General features: G+C 34.9%; 1 long non-coding RNA gene across 1 annotated transcript; it reads right to left on the bottom strand.

Annotated features, from left to right (window-relative positions):
• Positions 1-5,809: 5,809 nt before the first annotated feature.
• LOC127716429 (uncharacterized) lies at positions 5,810-8,402 on the bottom strand. The gene is made up of 2 exons (XR_007988923.1): positions 8,233-8,402; positions 5,810-6,991 (listed from the first exon to the last, which is right to left on the bottom strand). It is a non-coding gene; the product is annotated as an uncharacterized LOC127716429 (long non-coding RNA).
• Positions 8,403-17,529: the final 9,127 nt, after the last annotated feature.

The raw sequence follows: 17,529 nt of genomic DNA, 5'->3' as shown, positions 1-17,529 counted from the left end.
TTCAAACTATACCAAATCACTACTTAAGGATGTTCGCTACTCTGTTTCAAAATAACAAGCTTTTTAAAAGACTGTTATAAATTGAAAGTATATGAATAAAGGAACTAAAAAAACAGAAAAAATGAAGGGTCCGTGTGCTTGTTTTTAAGATATAAGCCATTAAAAATTTGGCGGGAAGTGATTCTCTCTAGATTTTTCATACACTTAACACTGGCACCTTTTTCTTTCAAAAGCTATGGAAAAATAACAAGGATTTTATAAGATTTTCTAATATGGCTTTTTAAACTACCTAATAAAATAATGAAAAGAAAAGTAGGGGTTTGCGGCCAAAATTTTTTAATGGCACTGCATGGATAAAACCAGAGGATTCCGAATATCTGGTAAAAATTCAAAATCAAGAGGAGCGAACATCCTTAACCTAAAAAAAATTGCCACATTTTTTTCCAATGTAATTTCATCCGTTATATTTAAAGCAATAAATTTGGAAGGAGTATGAAAATAATTTGCAAGTTATACACTATCCACACTAGAGACCTAATAGAGTAGAAATACTAATTTTAATCAAACTTGGCATGAACTACGATTAGGGAATTATAAGACAGTTTACCTAGTTTCATGGCAATAGCATATATACATTAAAGACTAGAAGTTCATTCTCATGTTTGAACTTTGGGTGTTAATCTTTTGCCGTTTAAAGTTTAACTATCAAGATTTGGGCCTACATAATTTGCAAAAAATTGCTTTTTAAATGTCTTTATATATTATAACTATTTATACATAATAGTGTATGTCACATGTATGTACATGATGTATTTTAATGTAAAGCAGCTGAATACTCATTTGCTGTCTCAGATTTATTTCAATTCTTCAAAAGTCGAATTTATATGAGCCTATGTCTGAAAATAGAGATTTCAAATTAAGGGGGAGGGGGACGAGGAAAATATAAAAATTCTTCATGTATATTTAAAAAGTTATTTGTATTTCAAAAGGAAAGAAAGTGACTTATCTGCTTATAGCATACCACATGAGTAGAACAAGGTCCCATTAAGCCATGCAAGACTGAATAACATTTAAGGTCAATATAGCCAGTAACACATTTTTACATTGTATATGAAAAGGCATACACATAAGCTAGAGGAAATAAAAATGTGTTTCTTTTTGGTAATTTGTAGGCTAAGCTAGGTGACATCATACAACATGTACAATAAAATAATTTCATCCCCCTACTTGACGGTAATTCATTGTACTTACTTTTTATGCATAAAAAATATAAATAAATAAATTTTGAAGTAATACATGGTCCACACTAGGGAATCTTTTGTAAATCAAAGCGCGAAAGCGCTGTAAAGGCAGTTAATTACAGGTTGTGTATATTTTTAGTCCAGTTATATCATTATCTTGCATAGTACATTGTACTTATCAGAGGTGGCTTTCAGTATTTTAAGATTTAGAGTTCTCTAATGATATTGAACAAGTTTTATGAATGTAATATTCTGAGCACTATATGAAGGCGATTGTTCTCACTTGTTTATGAACTAGTGCATTATGTGCAGTTTGTACCTTTTTTTATCTATGTTTATAGTCAAATACTGTTTAAAATAGTTCGGCATTTTCTTTTTAGTAATAAGTAAATGTTATCAACTGTATTTTATTCAACTTTGCAAATGTGGTTTGTTACTGGTAAGTACAATGTATGGATGATAGTTGTTTCATTGGCAATCATAACACATCTCCTTATTTATATAATGATCTATAGTCAACGACCTCAGGTACAAAAAAAATGTATGTAACTAAGGGGACGACCATTTGATATTCTGGGGGGGGGGGGGGGGGGGGGGAGGGGGGGGGGGGGGGGGGGGGGCAGGAGGATTTTGAAAATAAATAACTCAGCCTTGATAATCACAAAAATAAATGGTTTGTTCTGTGGTAGTTTGAAAATAAATTACCTGACTTGCAATGTATTGAAAATAAATAACTCAGCAGGTCTAATCGAAAGTATGAGATGGCACCAGATTCTTCATAAATTCATCTTTTTTCCAAAAAAAAAAATCGGGAAACACTTCCCATATCTTTTAAATTAATAATAAAAGTATAAATATCATTTAAATATACTTGCTGTGACCTATAATGGTTTACTTTTATAAATTTTGACTTGGATGGAGAGTTGTCTCATTGGCATTCATACCACATCTTCTTATATCTATTGAAATGTCAGAAAATTGGTTTCATTTAACCTGAGGTTAATTGTCTCAGGAACACTTACCTCACTTTTATTAAATCAGGGCCGTAACTACATTGAGACAAATGCCTCATGTAGGAAATTTCAAAACCAAACGCTTGTCTCCATATCAAATTGTGTTCACCGTGAGTGCCTTGCAAGAAGCAAGTTCTGTTCTCCCTCAGACGTAGCCCCTGACTTTTCGGGATCAATGTTTCTTATTTATTTGTCTTTTGTTCATTGATTGCCCTTCTGTATTCTGTTAGTGTTGCATTCATTTTGTAATTTAGTAATTTTATTATTAACTTGATCATGAGTTTAAAAAAACACAGCAGCCACAGACTTAACTATGTGAATTACATTTTTGCTTTATCATGCATATTTGTCTTTTGATGTTGTTCCTAGAAACTTAAGTCTTACACTGAATCTATAACGTGATTTTGCTTTGAGACCAAAATATTGTCATAAAATTATTAAAACAGAACTTGCATTTTCAGTTTAAGAAAGGGTCTGGGGAACACCCAGAAGGCATGATTTTGCATCATTTGTTCTACAGCTTCTTGGGCCTTCAGCGGTTCAAAAACCCTTCAAAAAAAATTTTGCCTCGCTCCGCTCGGCAAAACATCTTTGCCAATACTTTTAAAAGAGCCTTAGTTACAAACAAACTTTAATACTGTGTATGTATGCAATACATGTATATGCATTGGGGAATATACGAGATTCATTTCTGCAGAGGATAATAATTAATTCTGATTAAATGGTACATAATGACTTGACTATACATGAATCATTTATAATAAACAAATAATTTAAAAATTGTATGTTTTCGAATATATAAATATAGTTGTGAAAATAAATAATCAGTCCCTTGCTTTAATGAAAATGAAAAATCTTGCTTCAATAGTGCAGAAAATAGATAATCTGTCCTCTTAGTTTACAAAAATAAATAACCGATCCAAAACAAATCCTCCTGCCCCCCCCCACCGAATATCAAATGGTCGTCCCCTAAACTACGATGGGGAAACCTTTGGCTTCTTTCTTTTATATAAACTTTTGATTTGGTACCATAGAACTATGTAGAATAAATGTACATTGCAACATTTCAACTCTTTCAATGACAATACTTTTTTTAGAAACTATAACTCCAAGCAAAATTATATTTCCAAGTATAAAGTAATTTATGAATGAAACAAGAGTGCACACGCTGAAATGTCTCGCCTTCTTTACTTATCATTGATATTATGTTGATAGTCCTAAATATAAAGCTTTATTACAACTGTCACATAAACTTAACATTAACCAAGTAAACTAAACATTGACCAATGAACCAAGAAAATGAGGTCAAGGTCAGATGAACCATTCTAGGCAGGCATGTGCAGCTAACAATTCTTCCATACAACAAATATAGTTGACCTATTGCTTATAGTTTAAGAAAAACAGACCAAAACACAAAAACTTAAAACTGAGCAATGAACCTTGAAAATGAGGTAAAGGTAAAAAAAAACACCTGATTGACTGACAAATAGATCATAAAATATTTCCATACACCAAATATAGTTGAACTATTGCATATAGTATTAGAAAAAAAGACCAAAACTCAAAAACTTAACTTTGACCACTGAACCATGAAAATGAGGTCAAGGTCAGATGACACCTGCCAGCTAGACATGTACACCTTACAATCATTTCATACACCAAATATAGTAGACCTATTGCATACAGTATAAGAAAAACAGACCAAAACACAAAAACTTAACTATAACCACTGAACCATGAAAATGAGGTCAAGGTCAGATAACACCTGCCAGTTGGACAGTCCTTCCATACACCGAATATACTAGACCTATTGCTTATAGTATCTGAGATATGGACTTGACCACCAAAACTTAAACTTGTTCACTGATCCATGAAATGAGGTCGAGGTCAAGTGAAAACTGTCTGACGGGCATGAGGACCTTGCAAGGTACGCACATACCAAATATAGTTATCCTATTACTTATAATAAGAGAGAATTTAACATTACAAAAAATCTTAACTTTTTTTTCAAGTAGTCACTGAACCATGAAAATGAGGTCAAGGACATTGGACATGTGACTGACGGAAACTTCGTAACATTAGGCATCCATATACAAAGTATGAAGCATCCAGACCTTCCACCTTCTAAAATATAAAGCTTTTAAGAAGTTAGCTAACACCGCTGCCGGATCACTATCCCTATGTCGAGCTTTCTGCGACAAAAGTCGCCGAGTCGCAGGCTCGAAAAAAAGGAGTTCTTAATTAAGAAATAGACTGATTCGCTGAGCGCAGCTGGATACACCCGCAGAGGTCCAACCCTGAACAGTTGGGGCAAAAATGGACACAATATTCAAGCTTGATACAGGTCTGAATTTGGATTGTAATTAAATATTTGACATATTATTATAGTTTCTGAATAAATGTAGTCAAAGAACTTGAAATCGGTTATATGAATTGAATTTATATTCAATTAAAGATTTCTTGCTGTTGTGCAATACACTGTGCTGTTGCGCAATACTTAATAAATCTGTTGCCAGATTATAAACAAATAAAGTTCAATTTCTTCTTAATGTCATATTTGAAATTTATGAAAATCAATAGGGAGATTACATCAATAGCTATAAATAATTCACCAAAGTTTCATGCGAACTGCTTAAAGCATTTTTGAGTTGTTGTCCAAAAACTGGAAAATCCCCCCTTTTTTAATGAATAAAACCCCATAACTCAGAAATGTAAAATCTAAAATTTATAAAATTCTAAAGGGAGCTTACAGATTGATAATTTAGTCTTAGATGCAAGATTTTTTTATCAGTTGTTAGTGGCTTTGAACTAGCTGTCAGTAAATGCGAGTACTTTCAGATCTGTACTTAGTGTCTTTTTGTTGTTTGGATGTACAACTACCCGGCCACGTCCACTTGTATTTGTATTTATCCATCTGATGAGTTAAGCCTCTTTCAATTGATTTTTATAGTTCGTTCTTATATTGTACTGTTACACCACTGTCCCAAGTTAGGGGGTGGGTTGGGATCCCGCTAACATGTTTAACCCCGCCACATTCTGTATGTACATGTATGTGCCTGTCCCAAGTCAGGAGCCTGTAATTCAGTGGTTGTTGTTTGTTTATGTGTTGAGCCGTTAGTTTTCTTATTTGAATTGTTTTACATTGTCATTTCGGGGCCTTTTATAGCTCACTGTGTGGTATGTGCTTTGCTCATTGTTGAAGGCCGTACTGTGACCTATAGCTGTTAATTTCTGTGTCATTTGGTCTCTTGTGGAGAGTTGTCTCATTGGCAATCATACCACATCTTCTTTTTTATATTTACATCAACAGATATAAACAATTTACCAAAGTCAAACTTAGTTGTAAGATCTCTGAAATTTTTTACACGGTACAAGTTTTTCTAATTGTTGGAGATTGTACGGTGACAGTAACACCTGTAACTGCTTAACCCATTTCTTATGCACTTTGGTTCGATAAACTCACTGAATATCATACCACATCACCTTATTTTTATATGCATTACAATTTACATGTGCATGTAATTGTTAATAATATTTATATATATCAGAACAAACTTCATTGCGTCACTTTTATTTATGCATCCTTTGGCACAATACAAGTTCTAAAATTACACAACATCAAACAACTAAATGTTATTTCAGATGAAAGTTTTGTTTCAGTTCCATTCATAGGATTTATTACAATTTTGTATGTTTTGCCAAGTCCAATAATTAGCTCTATGTGCACGTGTTAATTGGAGACTTTTCTATCCCGTATAAGAGTTTTGGAACTATTTTGGTTTCTTTTTTTGAAAAAAGTGAGCAAACAAATCTTGCACATTTAAACCTTTGTCTGCCATCACACTGTCACCTGGATCACATAATTGAACTATTCTACATCTTTCAACTATTTCACAGTCACTGGTACAACCAACATATGCATTACAGACATAGTTGACTAAACCACCAGGTGTCGAACATACAAGTATTTTCAGTGTTTCTGTTTTTATATGAAGAAAAGGTTGCCTGACCTCTAGGAGCTTTAGGTTTTATCATGGGATATTCTGTGCTGTCAATAATAATCCAAGTTGTAGGAAACTTTAATTTGAAGTTGGATGGCGAAAAATACCTGACTAAACCACTAAATGGCCAAGTGTTAGCCTCACGCCACTGTTTAGACATAAAAACAATCCATGTTTACACAATATTCTTAACACTAGTTTCAATCTAGAATCTAGACAGTTCAAAGTTGGTTGTATAATGCCTCAATTTCATCAAAGTCATAAAAAAACTGATTTTCAAATGACACCCTATCAATTTGAAAATATATGTATCTCAAACAATGTGCTGCTGGACCAAGTGTGGTCAAAACAAATAAAAATTTAGTATACAACTCTAAACCGGTATAAAAATGCACGGCTGTGTCACGTGTCTTCATTTCAAAATTCTCTGCTGAAAATATAGGCATTGATTGTGTTTGCGTAATTCCATCTGTGAAGCTCAACATTAGCTCGGCAGTTGGTGGTGGACAGTCATAAATCCTGTCTGCAGTATAAATGACTTCTTCAGGAAAACCAATTTTACAATCAAAACTTTCCTCTAGATTTCTACTACAATATTCATCAAGTTTAGTTCTTTTGTTTTCACAGGAAACTGCCCTGATTTTTCTTTTTGCGGACGATTCAGTCTCTTGCTTGGTCCAGGAAAATAGGCTGGGAATGGCAGTAGACTTAAGTCTCTGTATGGTGGGTTTGCGCCCTGAAAAAGGTTATAAAACATTAGTTTTTTGATAATTAAATGAACTTCCATTAGCAATGCATACTTTGTACTACCTGGCAAAATATTAACTAGATTTATTCATTACAATCTGGATAAAACTATGTTAGCCAGATTCAATGTACATCAAAATGTATGTTATGAAAATCCAAAGGACAAACAATGAGAGACGTATGCAACAAACATACATTGTTTGTACCTAAATAACTATAATATAGATGAGAGCATGTCATTGTTTTGTTCCTGTTAACATTGTCATTGATATTTTTCAAGAAAGTCTATGAGGCATAGCTTATGCATTCCTGTCATTACTACATTAGCATAATTACTGCTAAAATAATTCTCAGTATGAGGATCAACTGAACTTGGCGACCACAATACTTCTATACTAGTATTGTCAACAATACTCGTATATAATTAATGTACAAGTATTGTACAAAAAAATTATAAAATCAATAGGGTTTGTTATTATTCATTGATGTGTTTTATTAACATCTTGTTGGTGTTTTTTTTCTAATGCATTTAGACAGATATAAAAATTGAGACTAGTATAATAGTCCCAGAGTTAATACACAATAAATTACACAAGTAGATATGTACAAAGAAATCACAATAATAAATCAGAAACGTTCATATGCTGCAGCTGTAAACAGGGTGATTCTCATCTGGTCAATTGTCTTTGTGTCCATGTCTGTATGCTGACGCGTTATGTTGCTATGTATAGTCATTTCGTACACTAACCATATCGTACCTCCCATTTCGTACCCTGACCATTTCGTTACAAAAAAATGAATAAATGTTTCTAATTTATTTATCCTGAAATACATATTTTTTCTAAATCATTACATTACTTTTGAATATTTTGGAGTAAAGGCAGTAATAATTACTCTACTTCAATGTATTTATATTTTATATAAACAATACTATGACAATACTCGTATACAATACTTGTACATTAATTATATACGAGTATTGTTGACAATACTAGTATACAAGTATTGTGGTCGCCAAGTTCAGTTGATCCCAGTATGATATACCTCTTGTAAGAAATCATTATAATTGTAGCAAGCACCAAACAATCTCAAACAGATCACATTGAATCGTAATCCAAAAAATTATGACGTCTTGAATTAACCACCCCTTTTATTCTAAAACGATAATTGCGGTTGTAAACAGACTTTGGTTTATTCGCATGGCGATTACATATATAACTATATATTTACCATGAATAGTTTCCTGCACGTAGTCTTTTTCAGTAAAATGTGCCTTGCAAACAACAGCTGATTGAGATGGACTCCACGATTTCATCGTGTTCTCGTCCAATCTGCGTATGGGCCATGGCGTTGATCCAACTTTTCCTTCTTTTTAAGTCATTTGGAAATGCATGTACTCCTCTTAAGGGGACGACCATTTGATTTTCTGGGGGGGGCCAGGAGGATTTTGAAAATAAATAACTCAGCCTTGATAATAACAAAAATGAATGGTTTGTTCTGTGTTAGTTTGAAAATAAATAACCTGACTTACAATGTATTGAAAATAAATAACTCAGCATGTCTTTTAAGCCATTTTATAAATGCTATTCTAAAGTATGAGATGGCACCAGATTCTTCCAAAATTCATCTTTTTTTCAATTTTTTTCGGGAAAACTTCCGAAATCTTTTAATAATACAATGTATAAATATCATGAATATTATTGTACTTGAAATGTCTGAAAATGGGTTTCATTTAACTTGAGGTATATTGTCTCAAGAACATTTACCCCACTTTTATTACAGGGACGTAACTACATTAAGGCAAATGCCTCATGTTGGAAATTTTAAAAACAAAAGCTTGTCTTCATATCAGATTGTTTTCACGGCGAGTGTCTTGCAAGAAGCAAGGTCTGTTCACCCTCTGACGTAGCCTCCGTTTTTCAGGATCAATGTTTCTCATTTATTTTTAGTTTTCAGTGTTAGTTGTCTATTGTTTGTCGCTTCGTGTTTTATCTGTTCCCGGATTTGTCTTTTGTTCATTGATTGCCCTTCTTTATTCTCTTAGTGTTGCATCCCATCGGTAATATAGTAATTTTTGTTTTAAATCTAAATTTTATTAATTTGAAGGACTTTTTATCTAATTTTACAAACTACTCTAAATTGTATCCCAGTAAGGAACTACATTAAGTTTTAATTGAAATGTGTTATAAAAACTTACTTGACATAGTTATATCAATGGTAATCAGCCCCCTCTTGACTTAATTTGAAAAAACCCACATAATTGACAGGAATAAAAGATTTTCTGCAAGCAGAAACACAAAAAAAAGAAAAAAAAAACAGCAGCCACATACTTTACTATGTGAATTACATTTTTGCTTTATCCTACATATTAGTCTTTTGATGTTGTACCTAAAAACTAAAAGTCTTACACTGAATCTATATATTTTGCTTTGAGACCAAAATATTGTCGAAAAAGTAAAGAACGCAGAACTTGCGTTTCAGATTAAGAAAGGGTCTGGGAAACGCGCAGAATGCAGTATTTTGTATCATTTTTTTTATAGCTTCTTGCGACCACCAAAACCCTTTGCCGAAATTTTTTTTCGCCTAGCTCCGCTCGGCGAATTTCTTTGTCATTACTTTTTTAAGAAAACTATAGTTACAGCAAAATTAATACATTGTACGTATGCAATGTATGCAGTTTTGAATTCAGAGGATTCACTTCCAGAGGATGATGATTAACTCTGATTATATGGTGGTACATAATGACTTGACTATACATGTAATATATATTTAAGAATAAAAACTAGAGGCTCTCAAGAGCCTGTGTCGCTCACCTGACTCTACTTTGGTTTTAGAAATCATGTAAAGATAGATAAAAATCATAACAGATACCCAAATAATGATTGAGGCCAAATTTTGATTAATATTGGTCCCGTTATTTAATAAAATATCATGGTGGCCATCTTGAACAGTAAATCGGCAACAAAGTAGCAACACTTGGTCAGCACTTCATAAGGAACATTCATGCCATGTTTGGTTTCAATCCATTCAGTGGTACTCTAAAAGAAGACATTTGTATGTATTTCCCATAGGGTCCTATGTTAAACTAAGCCCCCCCCCCCCCTAGCGGCCATCTTGGATGATGGATCGACTGCAAAGTAACAACACTTGGTCAGCAACTCATAAGGAACATTCATGCCATGTTTGGTTCAATTCCATTCAGTGGTTCTCTAAAAGAAGACAATTGTATGTATTTCCCATAGGGTCCTATGTTAAACTAAGTCCCCCGCTGTCGGCCATCTTGGATGATGGATCGGCTGCAAAGTAACAACACTTGGTCAACATCTCATAAGGAACATTCATGCCATGTTTGGTTCCATTCCATTTATTGGTTCTCTAAAAGAGGACATTTTTATGTATTTCCCAAAGGGTCCTATGTAAAACTAAGTCCCCCCGCTGGCGGCCATCTTGGATGATGGATCGGCTACAAAGTAACAACACTTGGTCAGCATCTCATAAGGAACATTCATGCCATGTTTGGTTTCATTCCATTCAGTGGTTCTCTAAAAGAAGACATTTGTATGTATTTCCCATAGGTCCTTTGTTAAACTAAATCCCCTGCTGTCGGCCATCTTGGATGATGGACCGACTGCAAAGTAACAACACTTGGTCAGCACCTCATAAGGAACATTCATGCCATGTTTGGTTTCATTCCATTCAGTGGTTCTCTAAAAGAAGACATTTGTATGTATTTCCCATAGGGTCCTATGTTAAACTAAGTCCCCCGCTGGCGGCCATCTTGGATGATGGATCGACTGCAAAGTAACAACACTTGGTGAGCACATCATAAGGAACATTCATGCCATGTTTGGTTTCATTCCATTCAGTGGTTCTCTAAAAGAAGACATTTGTATGCATTTCCCATAGGGTCCTATGTTAAACTAAGTCCCCCGCTGGCGGCCATCTTGGATGATGGATCGGCTACAAAGTAACAACACTTGGTCAGAACCTCATAAGGAACATTCATGCCATGTTTGGTTTTATTCCATTCAGTGGTTCTCTAAAAGAAGTCATTTGTATGCATTTCCCATAGGGTCCTATGTTAAACTAAGTCCCCCGCTGGCGGCCATCTTGGATGATGGATTGGCTACAAAGTAACAACACTTGGTCAGCACCTCATAAGGAACATTCATGCCATGTTTGGTTTCATTCCATTCAGTGGTTCTCTAAAAGAAGTCATTTGTATGCATTTCCCATAGGGTCCTATGTTAAACTAAGTCCCCCGCTGGCGGCCATCTTGGATGATGGATCGGCTACAAAGTAACAACACTTGGTCAGCACCTCATAAGGAACATTCATGCCATGTTTGGTTTCATTCCATTCAGTGGTTCTCTAGAAGAAGTTCAAAATGTAAAAAGTTTACGCCGACGCCGGACGACGCCGGACGACGGACGCCAAGTGATGAGAAAAGCTCACTTGGCCCTTCGGGCCAGGTGAGCTAAAAATGAATTTAAAAATTGTGTGTTTTCAAATATTATATTAAAATATAATTGTGAAAATAAATAATCAGTCCCTTGTTTTAATGAAAATGAAAAATCATGCTTCAACAGTGCAGAAAATAAATAATCTGTCCTTTAATTTCACAAAAATAAATAACCGATCCAAAACAAATCCTCCTGGCCCCCCCCAGAATATCAAATGGTTGTCCCCTAAATGACATCCAGGTACACAACACCAAGTACTTGGCATCGTTAATTTAAAATGCAACTGTAAATCTGGTAATAGTTGCACCAGGGGAATATAAGTAAGGGGAGGGAAACCAATGATAATCGACTATTTCCTACACAACTTAACACCAGACATATTAGAGAAGGGAAAATCAATCCTCAAATGCCAAACCAACGCCTCAGACCATTATCCAATCAGTATGAGTATAAACTGGAAGCATGAGAAACTTGATATGAACCAGAAAGCCCGTCCGAACTTCAAAATTAAATGGGACAAGGTAGACAAGGATCTGTATAAAGCAATAACAGACGACGAGGCACTGAAGTTGCAAGAATCCATGATTACAGATTCATTAGAGTCACAAGAAGTAATTGAGCGGATGAATGACATACTCAAAGTATGGAATGGTGACATAAAGAACGATTTGAAGGAAAAACGGATTACGTACAATGAATGGCAAAAAGGGGGGAGACCAAACGACCCCACAAACCCTCTAACACTCAGGAAAAAGCAAGGAAAAAAGGAATTTAGGAAAACAGTACGCATAGCAGTAGCAAGGCAACTGGAGGCAGAAAAAGAGAGTATCATGGAAGCAAGATCTAATAACATGGAGGTCTTCCACAAACTAGTCCAAAGAACCGTAGGAAGGGAATTGATCACATACAGGATATAAACGTTAGCGGCGAGATATTCTCGGGAGATAAAGTCATAGAGGGATTCAAGGAACACTTCTGTACCCTGTCTACACTTAAAGAAGAGGCCTTCAGCAACCCTGAGTACCACTTCCAAGTGGAAATGGAAATAAGCAATATCTGTAAAATGGTAGACCAAGAATCGATACGCCCTGTCATAGAAAATGAAGTCCACAAAGCTATATCTACAATAAATAGGAAAAAATCTGCAGACTATCACAATATAACTATTGAACATTTCATATATGCTGGAAAAAATATGTTGTCCGCCCTCACTCAACTCATTAACATTATATTTTCAGAAGGAGATATACCAAAAATTCTGAAAATAGGACTGCTTTCTCCTATATTTAAGAACAAAGGCAGCAAAAATGATGCATTAAACTACCGAGGGATAACTATTTTACCCGTAGTGAGCAAGATAATAGAGGCCATCGTTAGAGACCGGATACAACCAAAAGTGCAGAAGGTGCAAAACCCAACTCAAAGAGGATTCACCAAAGGATCCTCCCCTATGAATGCAGCCCTACCTGTGGAGGAAATGTACCGAATTCTCACCGACAATAAGCAAAACGGTTATCTTGTCTTGCTGGACGCAAAAGCTGCCTTTGACACTGTGGTGCACTCACATCTATTCCGCAGGATGTATCATGCTGGGATTCAAGACAGGACATGGACAATCATTAAGAGTCTGCATCAAAACGCAGAAAGTAGCATAAAATGGTCCGGAAAAACATCAGAGCGTTTCACAGTAGGCATGGGTGTCAGACAAGGAGGCATACTGAGTACAGACCTGTACAAGTTATACATCAACCCTTTGTTAGACCACTTCCAAAATACAACCTACGGCATGACTATAGGGAATGTCAACACAAACAACACCGGATGTGCAGACGATGTCGCAATATTGAGTACACAATTAACTGATGCTCAAATTATGGTCAACATGGCCCTTGACTTTGCCAACTCAGAAGGATACCAGCTGCAGCCAAAGAAAAGTGTAGTAATTAAAATAAGCGGTAACAGCAATAACACCAAACTGGAAAAAGATAACCTGATGATGGGAAACACACCTATGCCGAATGTTGAGCAGTCTACACACCTTGGGATCATCAGAACTACAACTCGGAAGAACAACATACAAAGTAACACCAACGAAAATATAACAAAGGCAAGAAGGAGTGCATACAGTCTACTTGGATCTGGTTTTCATGGACATAATGGCTTGGACCCTGAGTCGCTACTGCACATCTACAAGACGTATATACTTCCCGTGCTACTCTACGGAATGGAACTACTAACCCCATCCAGTAAGCCACTTGAACAACTTGAGATCTTCCAAAAAAGAATGCTTAAACAGATATTATCGCTGCCAACAAGATGCCCTGATCCAGCAGTCTACATACTCACAGGAATTCTCCCGATTGAAGCCCAAATCCACATCAAGACACTAACTTTCTTCAACAATGTCTGCCACCAATCAGAAGAGAGCACCGAGAAAAAGCTTGCCAGGAGACAACTGACAGTCTGCAGTGAGGCTAGTAATAGCTGGTTCATAAACATCAACAAGTTGCTACGTCTATACGATCTCAACGAAGCGAATACCTACTTGGCCAATCCAATAAAGAAAACTCAGTGGATCACATTGATAAAGAACGCTGTGATGAAATACTGGAGCACCAAAATTGTACAAATGTCTGAACTATACTTAGGGCTCAAGTACCTGAGCAATCAAAACCTAATCAAGGGAAAACTTCACCCAATCCTCAAACACAAGAGTCACTCCGCGCTAGACAACAGCTGAATCCCTACCAGATTACGCCTTATTACTGGAACTTATGTACTCCAAACAAAACGGATTCAATTCTACAGACAAGAAACAGACCCGACCTGCCTGCTTTGTGGAATGCAAGAGGAAACGCTAGAACATTTTGTAATGCAATGCGAGAAGCTGCAGTCCGTTAGAACAGTGATACTTAAAGAGGTGAATGACATATGGCAAAATGAAATGAATAACACCACAAGATTCCATGACTTGAACATCACAACACAAATGCAATTGCTCCTTAACAGTGCAAAACTCATCAACCTAAATAAATATAACTCAGCCAGCGCAGCCCGTTTGGAAAACCATTCCAGAAACCTTTTCTTCAAGCTGCATATAAAGAGAAATGTACTGTTGGACGAAAGGAATTAGAGGCACAGCGTAGAAGATAAACTAGCATGGAGAGGGGGAGGGGTAGGGAGACCATTGACTCTGGGTCATAAACCACCGGCTTGCCTACAGATTCCTAGTGAACATACTTTTAGACTTTACCGTACATATACTTTTATCACGATATGGTAATCCCGTGTGAACACTGAACTTTTAGATTTTAAAAAGCAAATATTTTTAGAACATTGAACTTTAACTATGATACGTTTTAACCAGGCAAAGCTGCTCTATATATATTCTGTATGTGATAGTAAGGGGATTTTAGATTTTAAACGATAAATAAGGCGTTGCTTTTATATATTACCGCAAAATCCCGTGTGGAAAGACTTGTTTTAACTTTGAAAAAATCGCCATGAACTTTTAATTATAACATATATAACTTTTTAAAATGTCGGGAGGTGTCGTTGCGGATTGCAAATACTATCTTTAACGATACTCATATATGTAAATAATGTACATAATGGTGGAAGGATGATCCAAAAATTCATGGATAAATTGTGGTGATGGGATCCACATTCACAGCACCATTGTAAATAATGAGCACCGCCACCCGAAGCACCTGTTCAACACACAGAACCTGTATGGTTCTCCTTTGAAGGGGGTAAAGATACAGAGGTAAGGTAAGGATAATATGCTGGGAAGATCTTATTCGAACCTGTTGGAACTTTACCATATCAATTGAGTAAATATCAGAGGTTATTGAAAAATAAATCGTATCTTGCAATTGGTTTAAAAACATTTACGTCAAAACGACAATAAGTTATAACATGAATATTGATATATTTGAACTCTATTATTCTAAAATTAAAAGGTCAATACAGTTTTGTTTACTAACTAACGCGTATTAATTACAGCCATATGCACATGTTTAAATAGGGATCATAATAGGCATATATATGATTATAAAATGGCAACATTTAAAAAAAAAGACCTTAAATTTATATGTTTCTGTTGTGCACATATTTTTGTACAATATTAACGAATTGATGACAGGTAATTTGCATTCTAACTGCAATGCTCCTTTGAACGTGTCACCAGGTCGTTGTATTTCAACTGTTCGATAGTTCTTAACTTCTGTTACTCTTGAGTCAGTGATGATTATTTCATTTTTTTCGTCTTCATCTTTTATTGACTTTTCTTCTATTATTAAAAGGATGCACTATTTATCTATTTACAACAAAAGCGGATTGTAAGTATGTGCTTATGACAGCACCTTAGACAACAGAATATTTTATTCCAGTTTTCTTTATTTTTAGGACCACTCTGTATTTGTCAATGTGAAATCATATAATATCTGGGACTATTATACTAACGGGACTGGAAACCGTTACACCAATCAGTGTAATAATATCAACATCACGGTCGTTAGAACGAGACTTTACCTGCGCTATTTATCGATACGCCATATTGTTTTGACAGTGACAGCGTGCCTTGATCTTATAATTTCGGTAATTTGTTTTTATTATTTTATAGTTATTCGAAATGATAATTCTTAATATAAACATGATTACTATAATGATAAAAGATATCTCGATCTTTGACAGTTGTTATTAATCACCAAATTCCGTCTTAAGTGTAAAAAATGACACATAAAGATTGAAATTTTCAGGATGAAAATAGCGTGGGGACGATGTGGAAAAAAGTATATGATTCATAAAATTTCTTATAACTGTTGATTGAAAAGAGATACACAAGTTCGGTTTGTTGTAAAATCATATTTATAGGTTATAGTTTGGATTTGCCTATTTTTATTGTCACTTTTTAAAATAAAGTCACTCATAAGAATCCGGGTCCGTTCGCGCCCAATCACGTTCGCCCCCATGCACGTTCGCCCCCTTTCACTTTCACACCCTACACGTTCGCACCCAAAGTCCGTTCGCACCCTACACGTTCGCGCCCAATTCTTATTGGTTTTGTGTTTAATAATTTGTAAACGAGTTTTGGTAAGTGTATTGCTATAAATATATATTTTTTCATTGTTTCTAAATAAAGTGAGATTCTGACAAGGTTTTTTTTGTGTCATGGTAAATGTATTGCTATAAACATTTTTTTTCATTGTTTTTAAATAAAGTGAGATTCTGACGACCAGTATTTTATTTTTGTGTTGAATAATTTTTAATCATGTTTAGGTAAGTGTATTGCTCTCTATATATCTATATCTCTATATCTATATATATATATATAAATAATTTTTTTCATTGTTTCTAAATAAAGTTAGATTCTGACAACGTTTTTTTAGGTGTTAATAAAATCTTAATCATGTTTTGGTTAGTGTATTGCTATAAATATTTATTTTTTATTGTTTCAAAAGGAAATGGGATTCTGACAACGTTTTTTTTTATGTGTTGAATAATTCGTAATCATGTTTTGGATAGTGTATTGCTATAAATATTTTTTTTCATTGTTTATGAATAAAGTGAGATTCTGACACACATGAGATCAAAGGAGCCAAGCTGTTAAAAACAATTATCTTTCATGTTTTTTTATTTAAAATCTTCAAAGTTTTACTCATACCAAGCTAAATACATGCAGTATTTACATTTAAAGCAAGTTAAAACAACCATGACAACAATCATGATTTTTAAACACTCAACAATAACATCATATTAGGCTGTGTATAAATACCAATTAGCAGTAATCATACATAATTAACATTTAATAATAAATCATCAAATCAATTTAAAACAATATTTCATTTAAAAATTCCCGAATTTTTATTTATGAAAATAAAAATATTTTACAAAACATCTAAAAATTTATCAGGTTTTTGAATTAAAAAAAGGGTGCGAACGTGTAGGGTGCGAACGGACCTAGGGGGCGAACGTGTGGGGTGCGAACGTGTAGGGTGCGAACGTGTATTGGGCGCGAACGGACCCGATACCTTCTCATAATAACCGGAACCCACATGCACGG

The sequence above is a fragment of the Mytilus californianus genome, unplaced genomic scaffold (genome assembly GCF_021869535.1).
Source record: "Mytilus californianus isolate M0D057914Y unplaced genomic scaffold, xbMytCali1.0.p SCAF_9, whole genome shotgun sequence".
Classification (NCBI taxonomy): Eukaryota; Metazoa; Mollusca; class Bivalvia; order Mytilida; family Mytilidae; genus Mytilus; species Mytilus californianus.
This window is presented reverse-complemented; position numbering and strand designations above follow the sequence as displayed.